Here is a 21,422-nt window from a genome sequence, read left to right as displayed (position 1 = left end):
TCCATATATGTAGGAGCTGGTTCACATGTGCTCAGGTTCTGGTAGCCACGCAAAATATTTAGTGTGTGTTTGGAAGAAGAGTGGGGAGGGAATATGGAGAAAAACAGCCCACGGAGAGAAAGTTGGGGAATTGTGCTTGACTTTTTTCAGGTCAAGGCCAAAAGCAATGTATAATAAGGTGGGAAGAATTTTAAAGACCATTTTGCAAAAGAGTACATTTTTTTCCCTCTTGGTATTTGATAAGATTTTAATAAATTCTTGTGACTCGAATTACTGGGAAGTAAATCCTCCCGACCAAGAAATTAAACTATGTTAGTTTATCTTCCGTGATTAGGGTTAACATCACTCCGAAAGGCTTATTTTCTTCTGAGAGGGCTATAAATCCGATTGGCTCAGGTCTGAGAGACGCGAGTTGATCACTCTCACTAACCTTGCAGCAAATCCTACCGTCAATCATTTTCCCTTTGGCACCCCGACCACGCCCAGTGCTCAGACCACGCCCACCTAAGTCGCCCTCCCTCCCACCTTATGGCTCCGCCCCAGGCCTAGCAGAGAGAGATTCTCATTGGTGAAGAAGTTGTTCTGGTCCCGCCCCAGGGTACGGCGATAGGCCGAACTGGAGTGGGGCGGTGGTGGTTGGCTGCCTGGAGACGGGTCCCTCGCCGTGCCTGTCAGAGTGGCTGGCGGCAGTGGCGGCTCTCGGGGCTGGCTTGTCAGTCAGTGAGCTGAGGGGGAAGATGGCTCGCCGGGACCCGTTCTGTTAGGAAGAAGGGGGGCAGGTGGTGCTGCTACTCGGGAGAAAGCAGAACAGCCGCTGTCGCTGTCGCTGCGAGCCAGACAAGTCGAGATTCTGGAGGTGGAGCTCGGGGAGCCGCTCTGGTGAGTCCGACCAAGCGACCCACGCCGGGCCCCCAGAGCGGCCGGCGACGGATAACTTTTTTGTCAGGGAGGAGCCGGGGCGAGGCGGCGGCGGGGAGGGGACCGGGACTTTGTCCCCGGGGCGGCGCCTTCGTTGGGGGTAACGGCTCCCTCGCGAGGCGCCGCGGGTGGGCGCGAGAAGGCACTGGGCGCTAGAGACGTCGGAGGAGCCGGAGCAGCGGGGTCGGGTGAGTGAGTGGGCTGCGGCCGGCGGCTGCTCGCGCAGAAGTTGGGCTCAGCCCGTTTGCTGACTGGGCGGCGGCAGCTTTGTAAGCGTGGACTCGGGTCTTTCTCTTTCCCGGCAAGAAGCAGTCCAGACTCGGGGCGTGCCCAGGGTGCAGCCGCCTCGGCCGGACCAGCCGCCCCTCTGCCGGGGGAGCCCACCCCCATCCCGCCGCGGCTGATGCTCCGGCCTGGCCTCTCCCACTTCAGGGAGGTTACCGCTATCCGTCTAGTCTAGTGACCAAAATGGTCACCGTCGACACCTCCCCTCCCCATCTTTAAAAGCAGCGTTCGCCTGGGTCTTTGGTGTGTCTCCCAGGGCGGTGAGATTCAGAAAGCAGCTACGATTCCTTCCTTGGTTATTACACTGGAGATCCCCTCTTCAGCACTTGCTCCCGTCTAGGAGTTATTCCTCTCCCGAGGTTGATTTTTAACGTGCTCGGGAATCGTCGGGGTTTTGTCTGAAAATGGTTGCTTTAAAAGACCCCAAGTTTGCACGCTTCAGCAAAACTGCGTATCCGCCCTTCAGCGTGCGCAACTGTGCTCTGTACCCCTAAGTTCAGGCATTCCTGAAAGATTTGAATTTTGCCCTAGTGGTTTCATACTGCACAGGATCGAGTCTCTGGTAAAAACGCTATCACACGCCCGGCAGCGTCTCCGCTCTTCAGGTAGGGGGAGTTTGTTCCACAGGCAGCTACTAATTTCAGACACCTTACGAGAGGCAGTAGGACCAAGCTGTCCTTTTACAAATTATTTGTCCTTTGGGTCACACAGTAGTTTTGGGAGCCGATATGCCACATCTTTGGTTCATGTAACACTTGACAGTTTGAGGTTTTCAGCTTTTAAAATCTTATCTGCATAGAGTCATAAGGATCGGTGTAACCTTGAGTCAATGTGATAGACCCAGGAGGGTTGTTTTCCATAAGAACATTCTCCTAACACCCACGGACTGGCTGGCCCTCCCTCCAATTTCTAAGCATCTTTTCTTTGGGTTAATACATTTTAAGGTTTACAAGATGAATATTGGTCCCAAACACCTTTTTTTTTTTTTTTTTTTTTTTTGAAGCGCGGGGAAACGCAAGAAAAAAAATTTTAAGATCTGCTTGGCCAACAGTAGCTTTAAAGTCATTTATTCAAAAAATAAATAAAGTGGCTAAGGGGAAAACCATCACATATTTAGATTAAAAAATTCTGGATTTGGCTTATTTTATTCACTATAATTTTTATCATAGAGGGACTATAAAACCTCTTAATTATCAACATTAATAGTATATATAACTTGGATATAGATACCCGGATAAGGTGTTGGTTAGGTCAGTATGTTATTCCAGCTATACTTTCTTTGTTGTTTCTATTTTATGAAATCTAATCTTGGTTGCATTTCTTAGAGTGGTGTTGTTTTGATGGAGTTTAAACATATCTTTTAGTCAACTGTCTTGTTCAGGATTCTGTTGCATGATATTTATTTTATAATGAATATTTAAAATCTTTGAAAAATGTTAGTTTCAGTACCATTTTGGGGGTATCAAGTTTACGTTTTGTAAAGAATTGAAATTATGTCAAATATATATTTATTTTACACTGCCCCAGGCTGAATATGTTCTAGGGCAGAAATGAATGTCATAATGCTTGTCATCAAGAAATTTACTCTCTGATATACAAGACAGATCAAGTAACAGTTATAATACCATGGGATAAATGTGAATTGAGATATGCCTAGTGTAGTAAGGGAGCAGAGTAGGAGATAGCTAAATCAGTTTGGATGTAGGGGGAGTCAGGAGCACACAGTGCAGTTTTGAAATATAATTTAGCCAAGTGTAGGAGGTCAGTAACTTTCCAAGAGGAGAATAAGTAAGAAGGCAAGAAGGCGTGAGAAACTATGGCAGTTTGGAGAAGTCATTGTCAATGACATTGACATTAACATGACCTGAATGCAGGGGTTAGATAAGGAAACAGTGGAAGATGAGAATAGTGAGGATGGTAGACCAGGGCATGGTTTCGTTGGCTACAGGGATTGGATTGAGGGCAATGAGTAAGAAGCCATTTAATGAATTTTTGTTTGAGACTCTTACCCTGGCACAGTGAGGAAGAATCTGATAGGTTTTGTCACCTTTGGAAAGAAAGGAGAAGTCAGGACTCTGAGGATTTTACTTGGTTCTAGTAACTGGAAGTGAGGGAAGATGGTTTAAGTTCTATTTGCAGTTTTTTGAATTTGAGGAAGCTGTGGAACATTCAGGTCAAGATATCGATTAGCTGTTGGATCCATGGGCGTGGAATTTACAAAGGAAATCAGGATTACAGGGCAGATTGCGGGTTGAATTGAAGCTGTATTGATTTGGTTATATTGAAATGATTCAGAGAAAGCTTTTCATATGATCAAAGCAGCAGCTGGAGTACAGACTGATAAAAAGCAGAAATGGGTAGAGGAATAGTGTGAAAGAGAAGAGTAGTAGTTAGAAAGGTAGGAGGAACATCAAAAAAGGTGCTAAGGAAGGAGAGAATTTCAAATAGAGGGGGAATGGGTCAACAATTTTGAATGCTGTAAAGAGGTGTCAAGTAAGGAGAGGACTCCAGGGACCAGGGAATTGGTCAGGATTCCATAGGTGACTTTAACAAGTACAGTTTTTGACTGAGTAGTGGTTCAGAAAGCAGTCTTGGGAAGATTGAGAAGGAATGGATGATGATAAAATAGACATACTTGAATGAGGTATTTCAAGAAAGCTGAAGAAGGAGGAGAATGATTGCTATAGAGCAGTGGTTCTCATTCCTAGCTGCACATTTACAATTATCTGGGGAGCTTTTTTTTTTTTTTTTTTTAAGATTTTATTTATTTATTTGTTAGAGAGAGAGAGAGAGAGAGCTCGCACAGGCAGACAGAGTGGCAGGCAGAGGCAGAGGGAGAAGCAGGCTTCCCGCCGAGCAAGGAGCCGGATGTGGGACTCGATCCCAGGGTACTGGGATCATGACCTGAGCCGAAGGCAGCCGCTTAACTGGCTGAGACACCCAGGCGTCCCTATCTGGGGAGCTTTTAAGAATCTTCATTTCCAGGGGAAAGCCCTTTCCAATTTAGGGTTGAGGTGGAACCCAAGCATTATATTTATTTCAACAGCTTTGCTGTAATATAATTGGCATGTAATAAACTACACATATTTAAAGTGTGCAATTTAATGTTTGACATAGGTTTTCATTTCTAAAACTACCACCACAATCAAAATAATGAACATATCTATCCCCTCCAAAAGCTTCCTTGTGTCCATTTGTAATTTCTCCCTCTCATCCTCAGGAAACCACTAATCTACTTTTTGTTACTATAGACTAGTTGCACAGGTATATTAAAGTTCCCTGGGTAATTGTGACGTGCAGGCAAGGTTGAAAACCACTGAAGAGGGATATAAGTTGAAGGAATGTTACGTTTGTTTCTTTACATGCATAAAGAAAGTGAGAAGTAAGAGATTTAGGGAAGATGAGATATTTACAGGAACTGAATCCCTAAGGAGATGGAAATGGATGACACTCAGAGCTTTGACAAATAACAAAGGAAGACAATTTGGAAGCAATTAGAATATGATGTTAAAGATAGCACATTTCTTTGTTATCAGCATCCACATTGTCATCATGTAGTATCAAGACTGATTTTTTGAGTACTCAAAAAAACTAGAGAGCATCTTAATATTGTGGAAATGGATGCTGCTCTGGAAAACTCCTTAAATGGAGCTTGGGACCCCTGGCATCACCATGTAAGGCTTTGTCATTTTTTTGGAGGGGAGCAGATGGAATTAACAGTTTGACTATTGCTTATTATGGAGAGCCAAGTACTGCCAGAGTGGTTTTGGTCCTGTTGGAGTTAGGCTGCATATCTGCACTGAGGAAAGAGAATATTTAACATTTAAAAATCATCTTTATCCTCAGAAGAAATCCTGTTTGCTTGCCCTTTGGATATATGCTTTTTAAATACATTGGAGGGTAAAATCATTGCTCTGTCTCCCACATGAGACTATGAAGAGTTGTGATTAGAAGTTGTCAAAGGCCCATACTTTCTATCCTGAGAAAGGTAATATTTATATTTCCCCTCCCCTCCTCCCACTCCCTTTCTTCCCTCCCTCCCTCCTGCCCCTTCCTCCCTCCCTCCCTCTCTCTCTCCCTTCTCTTTTCTCTCTCTCTTTATTATTTCTGGCTCAGTATTTGGATATATTTAAAAGTTGAACTCTACCAGTTCAGATGTCCAGGGCTCATTCCTCCCTTTTGATTTTTACCTCTGGCAGGGGGCTGAAAGCAGAATGGTTAATTCTAAATATTGTACTTTGTATTTGATCATAAATAAAGTGGAGCAAAAACTTTTGTCTGATTTCTAAAGTTCTGGAAATTTCTTTCACTATGATTAGAGTATCAAAGTATGATCTGACCTAGACAATAGACATCCCTAATTTTTGTGCAGCCTAAGAGTGGGAATATCAATGTTAGCATGATTTTAGATACGATTGTTACTGTAGTGACAGCAGTTTTGTAAACATTCTGTGTTTTCCTAATTACTAATATAAGATATAGTAACTGTAGGAAATTTGGAAAACTTAGGAATACATACATGATAATAACATTTATAATGCCTCTACCCAGAGATAATTATTAACACATTAGTGAATATCTTTATAAGTTCTTTTTAATGGGTATTTACATTTTTTTGTTAAAAAAAAAGAAACCATAGTGTATATACTATGTTTTTGTTTTTGTTTTTTGTACATGCTGTTTTGTTACTAGCTTTTTTCCACTTAATTGAATGAATGCTTATCTGAGTCAATAAAATATTCTTTTATGGAAAAACATCATTTTAAATCTATGGTTAATATTCAAGAATATGGATTTGCTATCATTTATTTCAGGTGTTGAAAATTTAAGCTCTTTCCAATAATTTTGAATGAATAGTATAGCAGTTAGCTTGATAGATTAATCATTGCCTGTATCTTTATTTCCTTAGGATAAATTCTGACATCAAAAGATATGCATATTTTAATTATTTTTAATAAATAGTAATAGGTTGCTTTCCAGAAAGGTTTAATATCCATTTTTTGGGTTATGCTTGAGAATGCTAACAACTTCTCCATTTTCAGCACTATGAATTAAAAAAGTTTTTGACATGAAAAACTGTATTTTCTATATTTTTAAATCTCATTAATTATTAGTGACATATATATATATATGATTTTTTCCTAGACTTAGTGACATATACATATATATAAAATTTTTTTCCTAGGCTTTCTATTCTACTTCTTGGGGCTGTTTATTTTTTGTTCCAGTAATTTCAAACAGTCTTACTTTATTGTAACTTTTTAATGTACCTTACCGTATGGTTGTGTGAATTCCTATTATCTTTCTCAAAACATTTTTAGCATTTCTCATATATTTCTTTTTTCAAATTACCTTTAATTCAATTTATTAAGATCTCAGAAAACCCCAGTGGGATTTCAAATTAAGTTTTTTGAGGTAGATGTGATATCTTTACAATATTTTCATCATTTCTTCAAGTCATTTTTAAAAAATTATTTTCTTGTTTTTTTACTAAGTAAACTCTACCCCCAACGTGGGGCTTGAATTTACGAGTCTGAGACCAAAAGTCTCATATTCTGACTGAGCCAGCCAGATGCCCCCAGTCATTTTTAAAAGACTCTGTGTTTTATAGTTTTCTTCATGTGGTTCTGCCTCTTTTTAAAGTAAATTTTTTATTTTTTAAAACTTGCTTTTGCCAATGGAATCCTTTTTCATTGTATTTTAAAGAGGATTGCATCTTTCCAATGCAAGATAGAAAAGTTGGTGATTTATGTATATTATTTCCTAACTGGTCATTTTATGAAATTATTAATTCTTACAGTTTTTTTTTAAAGATTTAAATTTATTTATTTGAGAGAGAGAGAGAGCGCGCGCACACACCAGTATGGGGATGAGGAGCAGAGGGAGAGGGAGTGAATCTGAGGCAGACTCCCTGCTGAGTTAATCCTAGGACCTTGAGATCATGACCTGAGTTGAAGTCAAGAGTTGGATGCTCAACTGACTGAGTCACCCAGGTGCCCCTTAATTCTTAGGTTTCTACTGGATTTTGTAATACAGCAGTTATAGCATTTGTAAATGATGATAATTTTGTCTTGCCAATATTTAATCCTTATTTCTTGTTTTACATTAAATGTCTAGAGTAGGGCACCTAGGTAGCTCAGTGGGTTAAAGCCTCTGCCTTCAGCTCAGGTCATGATCCCAGGGTCCTGGGATCGAGTCCCACATTGGGCTCTCTGTTCAGTGGGGAGCCTGCTTCTCCCTCTCTCTCTGCCTGCCTCTCTGCCTACTTGTGATCTCTGTCTGTCAAATAAATAAATAAAATCTTTGAAAAAAATGAAAAAAAAATGTCTAGAGTAATGTTAAATTTTATTAGTGAATAGTGAGCATCTTTGGCTTATTTCTCCTTTGAATGAGAATGCCTTCGGTGTCTCACAGTTGTGTATTCTTTCTGAAAACTTTTTTTTTTTTTTTTTTTTAGCATGTTAAGAAATTAGTCTTCTTTAACTCCTTTTTGGAATTGAGATTTAACTAGAAAAAGATACTAAATAATCACATACCCTCGTTGATATACATTGAGATGATCATATATTTTTCTTCTTTTACCTATTGGTTGGTGAATTATGTCGGAGGACTTCCTAATAGATTTCACCAAACATTTGCTGTCTTTGTAAAGACAGAGTTGTCTTTGTAAAAACAACTTGATAATAGCATAACTCTTTAGAGTAGTGCTAGATTTGATTGCTGTGTAAGATTATCTTTAATATTCCTCTTACATTACCTTTTTCAGGTTTCGGTTTCTGAATGTACTAGCTTTGCAAAATAAAAAAAGGGAGGGGCACCTGAGTGGCTCAGTCAGTTAAGCTTCTGACTCTTTTTTTTTTTTTTTTAAGATTTTATTTATTTGACAGAGAGAGAGAGATGACATGTAGGCAGAGAGGCAGGCAGAGAGAGAGTGGGAAGCAGGCTCCCCGCTGAGCAGAGAGCCCGATGCGGGGCTCGATTCCAGGACTATGAGACCATGACCCGAGCCGAAGGCAGAGGCTTTAACCCACTGAGCCACCCAGGTGCCCCGAGCTTCTGACTCTTGATTTCAGCTCAGGTCATGATCTCAGGGTGATGAGATTGAGCCCCAAATATGGCTTCCCACTATGCAGGAAGTCTACTAGATATTCTCTCCCTCACCCTCTATCCCTTCCCTCCATGCATGCTCTCTCTCTCAAATAAATAATAAATCTTTAAAAGAGAGAGAGAGAACTGTATGGTGACTAACATAATGTAATAAAAAAGTTATAGAAAAATAAAAGAGAGAGAGAGAGAGTCTTTCCATCTTTTGTATGCTCTGGCAACTAATCTCTTCCTTAAGGTCTGAAATAATTTAGCTATAAAAATGACTAGGCCTTTTGGATTGAATACAATTTTTGAGACTTTCATATGTGCTACTTTCTAAGTACTTTGTATAATTAATTTCATTTAATCTCTGCACAGCTTTGTGAGATATATTATTATCCTTAGTCTATAGATAAAGAAACTGAGACTCAGAGAGGTGAAAATGCTTGTTCAAGTTCAGCAACTAGTTAGGAGTAGAGAGTTTAAGCTAAAGTCCTATCTGATGCTGTAGCTCATGTTTTTAGTCAGTACCCTAATTTTTTCCTCACCATATTCTTTCCTTATTCTCAGTTACTGAGAAATAAACTTAATTATTTTATTTGAGTGTCTTATTGTTTTCCTTTTTGCCCAATTAATTTCAGTTTTTGGTAAACTTGTCATCATTTTTACTGGTCTGTTTTATGTGATATCATATCTTCTGCTATTTTCTAACAAATACATCCAAGTATGGTTATGGTAGAAGGTTCCAGAATGGAAATGGGATGATAAATGTATAATGTACTTTATATAATTTACATTTTAATTTATTGGGGATTCAAGATCAATTTGCATTCCTGAATCTAGTTTGTACCTTGTAAAGAATGTTAAGTGCAACACAGATAAAATTTCCAGAAATTGTGGAAATAGTACGTCTCCATTTTAGTTTAAATATTTTTGTCATTATTGAGGCTTGCATCAGGATACCCTTTAGTAGTAAATGTTAAGTGGTATTTGTTTGGTGTGTGTTTTCCTGAACAAAGAGTCTTTTGATTAACTGTTGAACATTAGTTGCTTTCTCATACAAATGCATAACGATGCATTCAGTTATTTGTACTTGACTTAATGAAAACATTGTATATGAGTTCTTAAACTGTACTATGAAGATTATTTGAGGCTTCATCTATTGGAAGATTTACATTTACTCTTCTATAGAATGATGTTTAGGCTTGGAAATTTGAGAGAATAATGTAAGCCCTAAAGGTGCTTAAATTGGGCTAGCAGTTATGAACTCTATTTTTTTAAAAAAAGATTTTTAAAAATTTATTTGAGAGAGAGAGAGAGAGAAAGAGTGTGAACCATGGGGAAGGGCAGAGGATGGGGGATAAGCAGACTCCCTGCTGAGAAGGGACATGGGGCTTGATCCCATGGGGTCGTGACCTGAGCCAAAGGCAGATGCTTAATTGAGCCACCCAAGTGCTCCTTATAAACTCTATTTGAATCTTTCTGAGCTTGTCTGGGTTTTCTTTCCCTTTCAAATGTAAAGGATTCATTTAGTTTAGGATATTGATTGTGATCCATGTACACATCATGTACTCCCCACCTCTGCCCATGGGGCTATGAGAAGTTGCCAGTCTGACCTCTTTAAACTTGCCAGGTATATATATTCCCTTTTGAACTAAAATTTCAATGTTCTTGCTGATTTGTTAATCCATAGATATTACTGTGGTGGATGGAGTGGCAACATAGTCCACCAAGCAGTGTATACTTTAGTAGTGTAGAAGAGGGAGAGACTATTTTGGGATATTATGAACCTTCAAGTGGGTCCTGATAAGGGAATGGAAGGGAAGGTGGAAATATTCTAGAAATGAGTTGGAGAGAGAAGTGTCTAAGTAGGGGAGGTAGAAATGTGCACATCAAATGTATTGTTCAAGAAGTAGAGAAACTCAGAATGGTTACGTGGGTGATAGAACCAGAATATTGAGGACAGTGAAGTCTTCTTAGAGTTTTGGAAAGGAAGATGCTTGTGGCAAGGTTAAAGAGAAAGAATATTGAGAAAAAAAAAACCCCAATAGATTTGTCATTTCTTTTTTTCTTTTTTTAAGATTTTATTTATTTATTTTTTTGACAGACAGAGATCACAAGTAGGCAGAGAGGCAGGCAGAGAGAGAGGGGGAAGCAGGCTCCCTGCTGAGCAGAGAGCCCGATGTGGGGCTCGATCCCAGGACCCTGAGATCATGACCCAAGCTGAAGGCAGAGGCTTTAACCCACTGAGCCACCCAGGTGCCCCAGATTTGTCATTTCTAAGGTGATGGAAAGTATGGAGGAGAACCAAATACATACTGTAAAGTGGGATAAGGAATAAATTGATGGTGAAATAATTGGAGGCAGTGGCAAGAGATTAGGCTACTAAATCAAATGTTAATCATTGAAGAATAAATAAGGATGAAAGTAGCTGGAAAGCATTAGAATATAATGAAGCCTTCCTCCTATCCACAGCCCTGCAATCTCCCCTCTTAGGAACTGTAAGCTTCTGAAATGCATTCTCAGTTGTCCAATTGATAAATCCTTTGTTAGTAATAATTAGAGCTATGATTATTGAGCCTCTATGGTGTGCTTTATTTGTATTATTTTTAATCCCTAAAACATTCCTGTGATACAGACATTATCACTACTTTTCACAGTGGAGAGATTGAGATTGGAAAGTTTAAGTAATTTGCTGAAAGTGAGCACAAGTGTTTTGGACTTCTTGTTGTGCCGTGTTGCTTTTTCTATTTGTTGAGGTGTGTTAAAGCACTAGAGGGGAAGGGTGCAAAAGGACTATAAGGTATGATTATTCTCCAAATAGAAAGAAGTGGAAGAGAAATTTTAGCTATGTTGCTATAATTTGTGTTAACTGCATTTTGTATTTAAAATGTTTTATAAAAGGATTCCTTTAAAAAAAAAAGATTTCATATATTTATTTGACAGAGAGAGAGCGTGCACACAAGCAGTGGGAGCACCAGGTAGAGGCAGAGGCAGAGGGAGTGGGAGGAGCAGACTTCTCGCCAAGAAAGGACCCCCACGCAGAGCTAGATCCCAGAACCCCAAGATCATGACCTGAGCTGAAGGCAGACACTTAACCAGCAGAGCCACCCAGATCACCCAGATGCCTCTCCCTTTTTTTTTTTTTTTTAAAGATTTTATTTATCTGTTTGAGAGAGAGAGATTGTGAGAGAAGAAGTAGGGAAGGGGGTCAAAGGCAAAGGGAGAAGTGGGCTCCCTGCTGACCAGGGAGCAGACATGAGGCTCCAACCAAAGACCCTGGGATTGTGATCTGAGCCAAAGGCAGACGCTTAACCAACTGAGTCACTCAGGCACCCCAAAAGAATTCCTTTCAGTAAGCTTCTCTACCATATGTGTAACATTTAATTTTAACAAGTCCCTTTCTTTGGGAAGATAAAGTGCTTTTTTTATCCATAATAATGATAGGTTGGGAGGAAAGGAAGAACTGGCCAAGAAAGGTGACATCAGGAAAAGTAAGGGTAAAACTTGTTCTTTTCACTATGAGAAATATGCTACACAGGTGTAGGTTTTAGGTTGCACCTCAGGAAGGCCAGCCTCTTCATGGAAATGGTGTTGAGCTGGTCACTGATGTAATCAGGGTAGATACTTCCCATGTCAACAGATTGTAAAGCTCCAGAGTTCATAGTTATATAATGTGATTTATGGCACTTGGATTCCATCAGTCGGGAATTGGTTATTGGTGAAAGGGTCCAAACAGATGTTTAGTTTTCTGTTATAAATCCTTTCTTCAGAAACAATGTGTAATTGAAAAAGAAATGCTTAAACTACTTTAGGGATTCTAAACATTCTTACAGTACTTTCAAGTACTTGGGGAGGAACCAAGATAGAAATTTTTGTTGTACTATTAGTTTCATAATCAGTTGCAAAGCAACATCTAAGTTACATTTTGTTAAACTCATATAAAACTTAATATTATTGAAAACTTAAAAATGTATAATTCAGCCTCTGCTGAAACAAATTCACTGTTACCCCAGTTAGTATGAATCAGCATGATCATACTGAACTATTTATTGCAGATTTGCATCCTGTAATTTTTAAATCAAGATAAACAACTATCTTAATAAGATCCCCTAGGTTTCTGACTGAGACTAATTAAGCAGAATTTTATAGTATTGTCAAGATCTGTTGCTTTTATTATTATGGCTCAACTACTACACATTACCTTCATTAATTGTGTTTACTTGCATTTTTTCATTGCACTCTCCCTTTGCCCCCATCATTTTTGAATTGAACATCTGAGCCTCTATTGGCAGACTTTATTAATGGTTGAGAGTTTCATTCCAGTTTACAAAAGGGCAGTGACTCACTCTAAGACATCAACTCAACCCACAAGTCAACTGGAATTTGGTTCTCTTAACATTTCTCTCTTCCTTTGTTCCCAACATTAGAACAGGGAAAACTGCCACTTAGAATGCAAAAAGCTTTAAAGAAATTAAAGTAGAGCTGTGCTTTGGAAAGTGTATTTCTGTATGCTATAATTTTGGGGAAAGAGAGAAGAAAAAGGGGCAAATGATAGCAAAATGATTGCAAGATAAAGTTTACATTGGGCTTTCTTTTGCATTCCTCCCCATTTCCTCATAACAGTTGTTTTTATTTTATTTGCTTATACCCTGATTTGCCTTGCTTTATTTCATAAGGGATTAAAGAACACTCAATCTTGCTATGTTTTAGGTTTAACTTGTCTCCCCTAGTGGACTATGAATCCTTCAAGCCAGGGCCTATGTCATATTCAGCTTTGTAAACCTAGCATCTATGACATAGTACACATTCAATAGTTTATGAATAAATGGATAATATTTAGACACCTCTAGAACAAGAAAAGAGAGTGAGATTACTTGCTACAACCCAGTTTATTACAGCTGAATAAACTGCATCATGGGCTGAATCATGTCTCCTGACCCCCTTTTTATATGTTGAAGCCCTAATGCCCAGGACCTCAAAATGTAACCCTAATTGGAGATGGGGTCTTTATGGAGGTAATTAAGCTAAAATGAGGTAATCAGGATGGGCCCCAGTCCAATTACTGGTGTCGTTATAAGAGGAAATTGGGACAGGACTTGGACAGACTGAAGATGATGTGAAAACACAGGGAGAAGATGGCTACAAGCCAAGGAGGAAGGGCTGGAGCAGATCCTTTCCTTATGACTCTCAGTAGGAACCAACCCTGCTGACACCTTGAGCGTAGACTTCTAGCCTCCAGAAATGTGAGAAAATAAATTTCTGTTGTTTAGGCCACAATCTGGTACTCTGTTACAGCAACCCTTGCAAACCAATATGGGTGACTTGTCTGCTTGGATGTAGCAAAATTCCAAATACACTTAATTTACCTGTCCCCAAGGAACAGTTTGCAGTGCTCAATGCCAAAACCTTAAAACTAATTGGGATGGTTCAATGGAGAAAGTAATAACTATTCGTCTCTTTTTCATCTCCCCCCACAGTACAGGCGATGGCAAGCAGCTGGCTGATTCTTTAGTTCAGCTGAATTTGTTTGGTTTGGCAAGGAGAAAGTGTTTATGGAGTATTTGTGTTCTTAAGTGTTTTAGAGCCTCTGCCAGTAGACCTGGTTGCTTTTTCAAAGTAGAAACTGGAAGAAGAAGACTGAATAAAATGCTTTTTAATACAATGTTAATTTGAACTAATTGCTTGTTGCATAATCTTAGCAACATTACTTTGCCTGTGTTGTAATCAACAGGGGCAGAGCAGTGTATCTTTTGGCTGGTGCCTATTGCTTTGATAGTTGTCATATCCTTTGATCATCAACCAATCCTACTGAGTTGCCTTAGTTATTTTCAACATTTTTCACCACATGCTTTAGCCATAATATAGATAGATATGCATTTTTTTCCCATTTATTTCTTGTTTGTTTTTTGGACTAATATTAAATAGTGCTGTGTTTAGTCAACTCCTTTATACTGTTTTGAGGTACTTTGCTGAAAGAGAAAAATTTTGAACATATATACAAGTAGAACACTTATTCTTTCATCATTTGGAAGCAGTTATCAGAGTTTTGAGAATAGGATTAACTAAATTAACTAGTGAACTGTGCATCACTCTGCTAAAGATGATTTTGCTTAGCATCCTATAATGCTGTGTGTGTCCATCAATACTAAATTCTGGCCAACAAGCTATATGTGTATATGTGCTGCCGAAGTGAGCACTACTATATATGTAAGTTAAAAGGGGCTCAGGAGAGGAGGACTCCTTAAAAGAAAGGAGAACATCCTCTTTCCTCCTTAACTATTTTCCTGGAATGTAAGCAGGATAGCTATGGTAGCCATCTTGAAATGTGAAGTAGCCTTGAGGATGGAAGGATTTTTCTAGGATAGTAGAACAAAACAGACAGCTGCTACCATACCAGCCCTGGATTGCCAGCCTCTTCCTATTAATTTTTAATGAGAAGGAAATAAACTTTTTGTTTAAGTCATTGTTATTTGGATTTTACTATACTATGCACTTAATTTCTAGCCAATAAAATCACTTAAATTATAGTAATTAAAATAGTGTGTTAGAGATCAGGAATAATAAAAAAGATATTGAAATAAAGAGTCCAGAAACAGACCCAAGTATATGACAATTTAATGTATATTAAATGTATTAATTCTTACCTCTGGGAAATGGTTGAAAAAATGGTGTTGACATAACTGGTTATTCATTTGGGGAGAATAGGTTAGATTCACACTGTGTGTGTGTGTGTGTGTGTGTATTTAAAAAATCCAGAAGAATTAATGATTTACCACATAAAAAATAAAACAGTAATAACTCTAGAGGAAAAAATTGGAGAAAATTTTTATGAAGCAAAATTCACTATTAATAAAGGAAATAATTATCAGACTTGATTATGTAAAAATACATAACTTTCTATACAATGAAAATACCAAAAACAAAGGTAAAAGAGAAATGACAAAACTGGGAAAATATTTGTAACATTTGAAAAAGATAAGTCTGTGATAAGCTCTATATTTAATTTATACATTTATTTTTTATTTGTTTAAAATCAATTTAATTAACACAGAGTATATTATTAGTTTCAGAGGTAGAGTTTAGTGATTCATCAGTTGCATATAACACCCAGTGTTCATTACATCAAGTGCCCTTCTTAATGGCCATCACCCAGTTATCCAGTCCCCTATCCCAACTCCCTTCCACCAACCCTCAGTTTGTTTCCCATAGTTAAGAGTCTCTTATGGTTTGTCTCCCTCTCCGATTTCATCTTATTTTGCTTTATTTTTCCTTCCCTTCCCCTATGTTCATCTGCTGAACAGGGAGCCCGATGTGGACTCGATCCTGGGACTCGAGGATCATGACTTGAGCCTAAGGCAGTTGCTTAACCAACTGAGCCACCCAAGTACCCTCTGTTTTGTTTCCTTACTTCCACATATGAGTAAAATCATATGATAATTGTCTTTCTCTGACTTATTTTGGTTAACATAATACCCTCTAGTTCCATCCACATCATTGCAAATGACAAGTTTTCATTCTTTTTGATGGCTAAGTAATATTCCATCATCTATGTATACCACATCTTCTTTATCCATTCATGTGTTGATAGACATCTGGGCTCTTTCCATAGTTTGGCTGTGGACATTGGTGCTATAAACATTGGGGTACGTGTGTCTCTTCAAATTACCATGTTTGTATCCTTTGGAAAAATATCTAGCAGTGCAATTGCTGGGTTATAAGATTGTTCCATTTTTAACTTTTGAGGAACCTCCATACTGTTTTCTAGAGTGGCTGCACCAGCTTGCATTCCCAACAGTATAAGAGGGTTCCCCTTTCTCCATATCCTCACCAACATCTGTTGTTTCCTGAGTTGTTAATTTTAGCCATTCTGATGGGTGTGAGATGGTATCTCATTGTGGTTTTGATTTGCATTTCCCTGATGCCAAGAGATGTGGAACATTTTTTCATGTGTCTGTTGGCCATTTTTATGTCTTCTTTGGAGAAATGTCTATTCATGTCTTTTGCCCATTTCTTGATTGGGTTATTTGTTCTTTGGGTGTTGAGTTTGATAAGTTCTTTATAGATTCTGCATACTAGCCCTTTATCTGATAAGACATTTGCAAATATCTTTTCCTACTCTGTCAGTTGTCTTTTGGTTTTATTAACTGTTTCCTTTGCTAGGCAAAAGCCTTTTATCGATGAAGTTCCAATAGTTTATTTTTGCTTTTGTTTCCCTTGCCTTGAAGACATGGCTAGCAAGAAGTTGCTGTGGCTGAGGTCACAGAGTTTGCTGCTGCCTGCGTTCTCTAGGATTTTGATGGATTCCTCCTCACATTTAAGTGTTTCATCCATTTTGAGTTTATTTTTGTGTATGGTGTAAGAGAATGGTCCAGTTTTATTCTTCTGCTTATGGGTTTCCAATTTTCCCAACACCATTTGTTATAGAGACTTTTTTCCATTGGGTATTCTTTCCTGCTTTGTTGAAGATTAGTTAACCATAGAACTTATGGTCCATTTCTGGCTTTTCAATTCTGTTCCATTGATCTATGTGTCTGGTTTTGTTTGTTTGTTTGTTTGTTTTTTGTTCCAGTACCATACTGTCTTGATGATTATAGCTCTGCAATAGAGCTTGAAGTCTGAAATTGTGATGCCACCAGCTTTGGTTTTCTTTTTCAACATTTCTCTGGCTATGCTGGGTCTTTTCTGTGACCCAGCATAGCCAGTTTTTAAGATTTAAGATTTTCCAGCTCTGTGAAAATGTTGATGATATTTTGGTAGAGATTGCATTGAATTTGTAGATTCAATGGTGGGTGTGGTGGAGAGAAGAGGAAAAGGGGTCTTGCCAGGCTCCTGCCTTTTGCTGGGGCCCTGCTCCAACGATAGTCGCCCTGCCGTGCCAGGGTTTGTGGTTTATGGCAACACAGAGCATAAAGCTTGTGCCTTGACTTGCAGTTTTCAGTCAGCTTTCCCACTCTGATGCTTGGGAACTCTGCCTCAGTCAGGCACCTCCATTCTTTTTGTCACCCTGGGGATACTGAGACCACACTGTCCTACCTGGGATTCTGCCCTGCTTAGCCACCTGAACACCTTTAGGCCAGGGATGTCCCCAACTGTAGCAGACTTCTCACAGTTCCGATTTTGCACACCACTCCTTTTCATACTTTCTAGTAGCCTCCTTATGCAAGCTCCCTACCCCCAAGGTTTATCTTCTAATATATTGCCCTGGATTCATGTCTCTGCACCTCCTACCTTGCAAAAAGTGGTTGCTTTTTTATTTGCAGAATTGCAGTGATTCTTTTCTCAGATCTCCAATTGATTGCACAGGTGTTTAGAATGATTTGATAATTAGCTGAATCCCTGGGACCAGAAGAAATGAGGGTCCCCTACTCCACCACCATTTTAGCTCTTCACGTACATGTAAATTTAAAAGAAAACATAAGCAAAGTATGAGTAGGAAATTCACAGAAGAGGAAATAGAAATAGTAAACATTTGAGAAGATTTTCAAAGAAATGCAAGTAGAAGTCTGCACTGTGGCTTTTTTGGCCCATAAAATTGGCAATAATTAAGAATATTAATAATGTCTACAATTGTTTAGGTTGTAGGGAAATGAGCACTTTCATCTATTCTTAGTGATATATAACATAACACTTTTGGAGGGTAATTAAGAATTTATTTATTTATTCAACAGAGAGAGATCACAAGTAGGCAGAGAGGCAGGCAGAGAGAGAGAGAGAGAGAGGAGGAAGCAGGCTCCCTGCCTGTGAGAGAGCCCGATGCGGGACTCGATCCCAGGACCCTGAGATCATGACCCAAGCTGAAGGCAGAGGCCCAACCCACTGAGCCACCCAGGTGCCCTTGGAGGGCAATTAAATTTTAATCACAAGTAACCTTTGATCCAGCATCCTTAGTCTATCCTATAGTAGTACTTGCAGAGATATGAGAAAGTTTATCACAGCATTGTTTGAATAACAAAAATTGGAAGCAATCATTTTAAAGGACTGGAAAAAAATTTGACAATGGGTAATAACCCCTAACTTACTAGATTTAACTTAAGTTTTAATGTTCAGACTTTTTTTTTTTTCCAAAAGAGACCAATTTCTCTATGTATGTTCTATTAGTTATCTGTTGCTGTGTGACAAATTACCCCAAAACTTAGTAACTTAAAAATGACACAGATTATTATTCTTGTGATTTTATGGGTTGACTGGGTTCAGTGAGGCGCAGTTCTGCCTCTGTATAGCTGAAATCAGTCTAGCTGAAATCACTTGTGCAGCTACATTTATCTGGGAGCTTACATGAGGCTAAAATCCCCAAGATGGCCTCTCATCTTCCAAGATCTTTCTCCATGTGGCTTCTTAGCCTCATGTCTATCCCTGAGCTTTTATAGCATGGTGGCTACCTTCTAAGAGGAAGTATTTCTAGAGGACATGCCCCAAGTGCAAGCACTTACTAAGCCTCTGCTGGCTTATGCTTGTTAAAGTCCTTTGGCCAAAACAGATCACATTGCCAAGCCCAGTATCAATCTAGGAGAGAACTGCATGAAAGTGTAGATAGTAGAAGGGTATGTTTGTTGAAAGCCATAAATACAGTGGTTATAGGCTGCCACACATGGAAAAAATAAAGGTAAAAAGATAAATTCTTGGTGGAGAGTGATTCCTTTTTTTGGGGACGGGGTGAAAAAAATCAAAACACAAATTAACTATCCTATTACATACCACTCTTCTCAATAACTTTGCAGGAAAATTATTATATTTATTTATTTATGATTATTTTTTGAGAATAGTTGACACACAACGTAACATTAGTTTCAGGTATAGAACTTAGTGATTTGACAAGTTTATTCACTATGCTGTGTTCACTGCAAGTGTAGTTACCATCTGTCCCTTACATTGCTATTATAGTATCACTGACTGTATTCCTTATACTATGCTTTTTATTCCCATTATTTACTCATGGAAGATTTTTTTTAAAGATTTATTTATTTATTTATTTGACAGAGAGAGAGAGAAATCACAAGTAGGCAGAGAGGCAGACAAAGAGGGGGAAGCAGGCTCCCTGCCGAGTAGAGAGCCTGATGTGGGGCTCGATCCCAGGACCCTGAGATCATGACCTGAGCCAAAGGCAGAAGCTTAACCCACTGAGCCACCCAGGTGCCCCTAGTAAAAATGTATTATTATGTTGACATGACTGGGTTTATAGTAACAAGTGTTTAAAATTTTGTCACTAAAAATTTCAAATATAATAAATATCAGTAAATATAACCACCATAGTTGAAAGCTGTTTGGAATTCTCAGTAATTTTTAAGAGTAAAGAATTTTCATAACTGTCGCTTACATAGTATATGCATGGAAAAGAGTTTGAAATAACTCAATAGTCTGACAGTGCTTTCTTATGAAGAGTGGGATAGCAGCATTGAGAAGGATGACATTTCTTTTAATTATGTGGAAAAGACGCAGTTAGCAATTTAAAAAATCTCCAGTATAGAAAAATATTAGTGGAGATGAGAGATTAATAGTCCACCAAAGTGTTTATAGTTTTTTATTGTTTTCTTTTTTAATAGAAATTCTGAAGTTTTTTTTCCCTAGTTGCATAATAAGCAGAACCCTTGTTTTAGCCTCTACATTGCTTATTTTGTATATTTCTGATGATTTTATCATGATTCTAGCAATTGTAATTATTCCCCTGGAAAAAATAAGGTGCTACCTTGATTCAATTTCCCCCTCATCTATCTTCCTCACTTCTTTGCCATCTGGATTATAGGCTTCTATAGACATAGACCATATCTTACTGTTCTTTGCTATTAGTACAAAGTAATGGACATGGTTTGCGTTCTACTTAGTAGGCAATCATGGCTTATTGAATTATTAATGTTGCAATTTGAATACATAGGAATATTAACTTTTTGCATAAATAAAAATATTGAATGATTTATCTACATTACCTCCCATCCTAAGTCTGTTTTTACCTAGTTTTGTTCCCTTTCTTTGTTCCCTCTCTGGCACTGACTGGCCTATAGTCTGGATAAATTGTATGAGCTAGACTGTAGACAGGGCTTGAATATTAAATTTGCCAACTTGAGGTCCTATGTAAACTATGTAAAAAATATTATTTAACACCATACTAACTGCTTATACAGTATCATGAATATTGATATTGAATGTTCAATGAATTGTATTGAGGTAAGTTTTATAATTTGAAATGTTTATCCTTATCTCTTAAAATCTGTCAACACAAATTTTGTAATTTGTATCTTAGTTATTAGAGTTTCATGGACTTTGATTTACTGAAGTAATACTTGAATCATTTAGTATATACTATATATTTTGTTAAAGATGCTACAAACATTTTGGAAAATCTTATTTTAGCCAATAATTGCGCTTATAGATTTTCTATCCAATATTAAATGTAAAATCATTCAATTTTTGATACTTTTATTCTTTTTTTTTAAGATTTTATTTATTTATTTGACAGAGAGAGATCACAAATAGGCAGAGAGGCTGGTAGAGGGAGAGGGGGAAACAGGCTCCCTGCTGAGCAGAGAGCCCAATGTAGGGCTCCATCCCAGAACCCTGAGATCGTGACCAGAGCCGAAGGTAGAGGCTTTAACCTGCTGAGCCACCCAGGCGCCCCTGTGATACTTTTATTCGTAATGAAATGCATACCTTGTATTAATGGGTGCTTCAGAATTCTTATAAAAATCTAGTAAAAGATTTTCTAAGCCAAAATCAGTCAGTTAATCAGTCTCTGAAACAATCAATCATATTTTGCTATTGTGACTCACAGTACAGTCCATAGTTCTCTCCTGACAATCTGCTTTTCCAACCCGTATACTTCATCAACATGAGCCCTGAGTTTTTCCTGGGTAGGTTTTAAAAAGCAGAGAAGTAAAAGGAAAATATGGTAGAGAGGAAAAGAATAGGCAAAGACATGAAGGTTGGAAAGGCATGATGTATTTTGGAGAATAGCAATAAGTAAAATTTAGATAGGTAAATTATGGCCATATTATAAGAGGAACTTAAGGTGGAAGATCTGATAGAAATGACGTGGAAAAGTATCTAGTAAGTTTCTGGAGAAAAACAGTTTTAGGAAGATTAGTCTGGCAGTAATTGTGCATTGTACACTGGAGAAGACACAGGATCAGGAACACTGT

The 21,422-nt window shown here is 38.3% G+C and overlaps 1 protein-coding gene across 2 annotated transcripts in view; it reads left to right on the top strand.

Moving 5' to 3' along the window:
- Positions 1-715: 715 nt before the first annotated feature.
- Positions 716-21,422, top strand: part of HYCC1 (hyccin PI4KA lipid kinase complex subunit 1) — a 92,781-nt gene continuing 72,074 nt past the window's right edge. The window contains exon 1 of one of the 2 annotated variants that reach the window (XM_080818415.1): positions 716-879. The gene's annotated coding sequence lies outside the window, so the exon portion shown is untranslated. The remainder of the gene's footprint in view (positions 880-21,422) is intronic. The other variant, XM_080818414.1, reaches the window with a different exon arrangement.

The sequence above is a fragment of the Martes martes genome, assembly GCF_963455335.1.
Source record: "Martes martes genome assembly, chromosome: 11".
In the NCBI taxonomy this organism is placed as follows: Eukaryota; Metazoa; Chordata; class Mammalia; order Carnivora; family Mustelidae; genus Martes; species Martes martes.
The sequence above is the reverse complement of the archived record's forward strand: the minus strand, read 5'-3'. Positions and strand labels throughout refer to the sequence as shown.